Below are 6,507 nucleotides of genomic sequence, written 5' to 3'. Positions count from 1 at the left end.
TGTTCAATTTAATGAACAAAATGCAAATGTCTTGACATGCATATAATCACAAAAAAAATCGAACTGTTTCTGAGTTCTTGTTTGCTTATTTGTTTCCTTGTTGTTTGGATCCTTTGTCTGTTAAATTTCCTGTTCTCTGATGTCTCCGTTGAAGGTTTTAGGGTACCAAACTGTAGTAAGTAAAGGGTGGGATGTTGGCAGTAATTATGGGAGAGCTTACAACTACAACAGAACTGGCACAATGTTTGCCAGAATTTGCCCAGTACCAGTATGGGCTTGCGCGTTCGCGCGGTGCCTGGCCAGTTGGTGATGCCATATTTGAACCAGAGGAGAACCGGTATATTGGACATCAATACATGAACGTAAGCTGTATTATGATCGGGAATACCCAGTGCTTTCAAGGGCAAGGGGAAGGTGGCGCCACTGAAGAAGCTCCAGAAGAACACCAAGTTCCACAAGGCTTTCAGGCAAATCATATTTGCATAACAACAATTGTATAGTCACATGCAAGTGCTCTTTTAAATTCATAGTGGTTCACGTAGTGATCATAAATTATGAAGTGTGCAGGTCGGCGTGACATGGAGGGTGGCCCTAGAGGTGCAGTAGCAGTTGGAGGTTTTCACCTGCGCCATTTGTGGTCAAGCGCTTGAGACTATATATGTAAATGTGGTGAGAAGCAAGCTGCTGAGGGAGAGGACCACAAGTTAACAAGTGGAAGGTTGGCATGTATGTCTGCATCCCTGCCATAACTCACTCATCCCTCATGTGCAGCGCGTCAACCACCTAATCGCAGGCTACAGGCGTGCTGCTGACCCTAATTTTGAGGACAAAACCGTATGATGAGGGTCAAGGGTGGCTGAAGACAGTTGAGGGGTACTGGAGCCTGTCTAATCAATTGGCCCTATCTTGCTCCCATCACTCGTTGATCCGTTAGACACTGATGCTGCTGAAAACGAAGAGGGCCAGCAAGAGAGCAACGTGGTCTATGTGCTAAGTTTTACTTCAATATTTTCCCATCCTATGACCTTGAAGACGACCTTAACACAATAATGAAGACCACAAATTGACACATCCTATGACCTTGAAGATCATGGCCAACCATAATGTCGACATAAAATTGTCATTGGGTAAATAAAAAAAAATACTTAACAATAAGCTTTTGTTACCATATCAATGGGAGTTCGACAAAAATGGTGCATGTCGGAAATTAAAACAATGAAGTATTTTTTAAATAAAATGCCCTTGACCCTTGTTCTTGGAGCAATAAAATGACCTCTGATTACTTCTAAACCGCCATCAACCGATTTCATGACCCTAAAAGATAAATATAACTGTAGGGTTTTTATCCACTGGCTATATTTTGAAGATTTTCATATTATTGGGTACATATCCAAAACTTAGGCGCTGGTGTCAAATATTGAGCCATAACTCCAGATTAAAATGCCACATCATTTTTTATTGAATGGATTTGGTAGTTGGGATAATGTGGACATTTGTTAAAGCAATAAGTAAGCCTCCATATCTATGGGAGCTAGGTTAAAAATAATGCCGATGGAAAATGAAAATGACCCATTTTTTCTTACCAAAATGACCTTGACCTCCAGCTATTTGAAAAACCTCGAAAATCGATTCAGCACCCCAGATATTCATAATTTTGACACCAAGATCATCAAAATCGGCTCATTAGTCACTGACATATGACATTTAGCGTTTTAATTATTTGCACTGAAGCCATCTTAAAAATATGCAAATTAGGGCATAATGGACTTTTTTGCAGGCAACATCAAAATTCTTTAATCAGATGTCATAGGATTCTAAAAACCATCTTGGAATTTTGTTTTAGGGGGATGCATGGGAACCCATTTCTCCTGCCGTACTATTGGGACCGTGACGACTCACCGATACACTCTCAAAACATGTTTTCAAATTTGGTTGGGAAAAAAAGTTGGTTACAATTTAACCAACAATGTATAAATTTCTCCAATTTGGCCAATGTTGGGTACATTTTACCAAACGTTGGTAAAATTGATTCACTTTTTAACCATTTTTTAACTGTTGTATGGTTCACCTGTTAATCAACGGTTGATTAAAATGAGTTAATATACCCAACGTTGGTTAAATGAGGTTAAATCTAATCAACTTTGGGTAAAATGACTAATTTTTACAAACCGTCGATTACCAGATGAACCACACAACAGTTGGTTTAAAAAAAATAGGTTGCAAAAATGAACCAATTTTACCCAACGTTTAGAAAATGTACCCAACATTGCTCAAATTGGAGAAATGTACACATTGTTGGTTTAAATCTTAACCAACTTTTCTCACCAACAAAACTGGCATGTTTTGAGAGTGTAACCTGTGCTGGATCACCACACACAACGACCAACCTCTATACCACCTGACAATTTCGACATCTGTATTGTCAATTTCAACCAGTTCCTTTATGGTTGGTCCTCCGAAAATGAAATATAATCTTTTTGGTTTTCTGTACATTTATAATCAGATGATTTCTGTCGCACCACTCGACAAATTAATTTATATCATACCAATACATGTACTCCGCCTCAGAATTATTGGTGATCAGCCCAGGTGAGGCGGTGTCATCAGCATGTTTTGTCGTGACAGATGATATATTTTCAGGACAAAAATCACTAGTGTACAAAGAAAACAATAAAGGTGATAAGACACAAACCTAACCCCTTGTGATCTGCCAGTGAGCCAACATTACTTACCAAAGTTGGTATGCGACGTGGTAGTCCCCGCAGCATAACAATGGTTGACATAATCCGCACAGCAGTCGTCGAGCCCCATACACAGATTATCGCAATAGCACGGTCCATGAGGGCCGGAGTCACACCCACTCAAACAGGAGCCTGAAAAAAAATATATTACCACTAGATGAGTGTTTTTGGACAAACAGCAACTGTTTCGGCTGTTTGAAATGACTCTGTAAACTGACACTAGATGACGTGAAGATAACTATTTTATTTTTATTTATTTTAAATCTTTAGACATTACAATCTTAAATGTAAGCAGGGGCTGTCACGGAATGAACAAAAGTATAAAAACTGTCATCAAATGATGTGCTCATCCATACCCCTGATTACATTTAAGGTAAAATTACAAAGGTTCGGATAAAAATCGATATTGATAACCGAAATGAAAAAAAGAAAAATATCGACAAGACCCCCTCCACACCAAAAAGAACAAACGTCCCAAAACAATGGCCACCCTCAGAACTGTATAAACAGGACAAAAGACAATTGGAATTTCCATCCAAGTAAAAAGGTCCGAAAAAATGGGCTTATGAAAAGGGCTAAAACAAGCTGAGAAAAGGGGTTAAAAAGGCTGATAAAAATTGCAAAACCCTACAAAACGAGCCCCATGTGACAACAAATACAAATTACACAAAAAAACAGGACTAAAATCAATTGGAATTCCCATCCAGGTAAAAAGGAAAAATAAAAGGAGCTGATAAAAAGGGCTGAAAAAAGGGCTGATAAAAATGACAAAACCCTACAAAACGGGTCACATGCTATAACAATTAAAAATTGCTAAAACTCTCCAACAACCGAGCTCTGAATGCTTTAAAAGATTCTTCCATAACACAAATCTTGTGGGACCATCTCTGTGTCGTGGTCTATGTGTGTACCAAGTCTGAAGTCGATTGGATTTGAGAAAGTGCCGAAGTGTATGGGTGGAAGAAAAACGTGTACAAAACTTATGGAGAGTCTGAAAAAACAAACAATGCGTGCTCAATTCCCCCATCCACTGTGACTGCACTGATCAATAGGCTTCACTTCCAGTACATACAACATCATCAAGGAGTATCGGTGCGAAGTGGTGGTGTGAGTCTATCAAAGGAGGTAAGTATCCAAGCTGTCGACAGACTACATTTGACTTGTTTATGCTCCACGTGTCGTGACATACAATACCCCATTGGCCTTGATAGTAAACCTCCACTCTCCACTCAGAGGGAAGACGTACTACCGTCTATAGGCATGTATGCAAGTCACACTGGGACTGAAATGGATAATTGACTGAAATGGATAATTGTCGAAATACTTTTTCATGTCTTCACCAGAATGTTCGAAGCCTCGCTAAAAATTTTGACCAAATGATTGATTTCATAAATATTCTTAACTTCCAATTCCATGTGATTGGTTTTAGTGAAACATGGTTAAATGATCAGAGTCCTGATATGCACATAAAAGATTACTCATGCGTTAAGAAAAATAGACAAAATAGGACAGGTGGCGGTGTTGCACTGTACGTGCACAATTCCCTCGATTTTTTTCTCCGTAATGACCTAATACTGAATTGTTCAGAATGTGACTCATTATTTATTGAAATTCCTTGCACACAGGGTAAACATATTATTGTTGGAATAGTTTACAAACCGCCTTGTTTTAATACAAATGAATTTGTTGATTTTTTCGACACTATCCTGGCAAACATAAACAAGGAAAATAAAATTTCCTTCATCATGGGCGATTTTAACATTGATTTGTTGAACTACAATAGCCATAATCCAACTCAGAATTTTGTTAATTCTCTTTTTAGCAATTCATATTTACCGCTGATAGACAGACCAACTCGCATAACGTCAACAACTGCTACCTTAATAGATAATATTATATCAAACAGTACTGGACGTACAGAAAGCGGCATCCTGTTCAATGACGTTTCTGACCACTTACCAATTTATCAGATATCTTCCTTTAATATTAGAGGAACTGATAAACAAAATGCAGGTCGTTTATACAGACACATTACAGCAGATAGATTGGAAAGGTTCAAAATCGATTTAAACAACGCAAATTGGAATATCACTTGTACGGATAATCCTAATCATATTTTTGATAATTTTCATTCGGACTTTTTAAAGATATTTCAAGATAACTTTCCCCTAAAGAAAACCAAGCCCTCTAAGAAACTCAAATTATGGATGACGGATGGGATCTTGAATTCAATTAATCATAAAAATAAACTATACAAAAAATATTTAAAAAACCCAACTAGTAACTATTTTGACAAATACAAGATTTTCCGTAACAAGTTAAATGCCATCATCAAGATTACCAAAGCAAAATTTTATAAAGATAAGTTTGAAAAAGTAAAAAGTAATGCTAAAAAAACATGGCGTATAATTAACTCATTATTAAACAAAAATAATCATAAAAAGTACCCTTCTGAATTCAATATACGTGGAAACCATACAAATAACACCAAAGATATTTCAAATGCTTTTAATGACTACTTTACTCAAATAGGCCCTTCTCTCAATCGGAATCTTCCTCAAGCAAATGCTAGTTATGAGAATTACTTGACTGAACCTAACGAAAATTCCATTTTCTTTAATCCAATAACAAAAACAGAAATTCATGAAATTGTTTCCAAATTTAAAAACAATAAGTCTCCTGGCTTGGATGGTGTCAAACCAGGGTTAATCAAATCTGTCATAACCAATATAAGTGATCCCCTGTGTCACATTTTTAATTTATCTCTATCTAAAGGGGTTTTCCCAGATAAATTGAAAATTGCCAAAGTCACTCCTATATTTAAAAAAGGAAACCCGCTGAGCTTGGTAATTATAGACCAATTTCGGTACTATCATGTTTTTCCAAGATTCTTGAAAGACTTGTGTACAATAGGACAGTAGCATTTCTAGACAAATATAACATCATTTCTGATAACCAATATGGTTTTCGATCTAATTTCTCCACTTCAATGGCACTTATTGACCTAGCAGATAAAGTAGTCCAAACGTTTGAGGAGAATGCTTTTTCAATCGATATATTCTTAGATTTATCAAAAGCATTTGATACTATAAACCATGATATTCTTCTTCATAAATTAAATTTCTATGGTATCCGTGGGGTTGCCCATGATTGGTTTGCGAGTTATTTGAATAATCGTAAACAGTGTACAACTTTTAATAACTGCCTCTCTGATTTAAAAGGCATCTCATGCGGAGTACCCCAGGGCTCTCTGTTGGGACCTTTGTTATTTCTACTCTATATTAATGATATTTCAAAGACATCTAACTTATTATCCTTTATATTATATGCTGATGACACTAGTTTATTCTATTGTAACAAAGATCTTATTACCCTGTATAATATTGTCAATAATGAACTGGTCAGTATCTGTGATTGGTTAAAAGCTAACCGCTTAACTCTTAATTCATCTAAATGTAATTATATGATCTTCAGTAACAGGAAAAAACAGAATAACTCATCAAACTTAAATATTTTAATGGATAGCAAAACTATCAAGAAAGTAGACAAGTTTAGATTTTTAGGTGTAATCATCGATGAAAAATTGACTTGGAAATATCACATCGATGAGATTGTAAGTAAAGTTTCTAAGAGTATTGGAGTTATCAACAGACTAAAACATACTGTTCCCTTTGAGGTAATAAATACTCTCTATAGTTCATTAATACTTCCTTATTTTTCTTACTGTAACATTGTTTGGGGGAATACATTCCGTACGAATTTGGAT

Source organism: Patiria miniata, unplaced genomic scaffold, assembly GCF_015706575.1.
Source record: "Patiria miniata isolate m_02_andy unplaced genomic scaffold, ASM1570657v1 HiC_scaffold_18, whole genome shotgun sequence".
Taxonomy (NCBI): Eukaryota; Metazoa; Echinodermata; class Asteroidea; order Valvatida; family Asterinidae; genus Patiria; species Patiria miniata.
The sequence above is the reverse complement of the archived record's forward strand: the minus strand, read 5'-3'. Positions refer to the sequence as shown.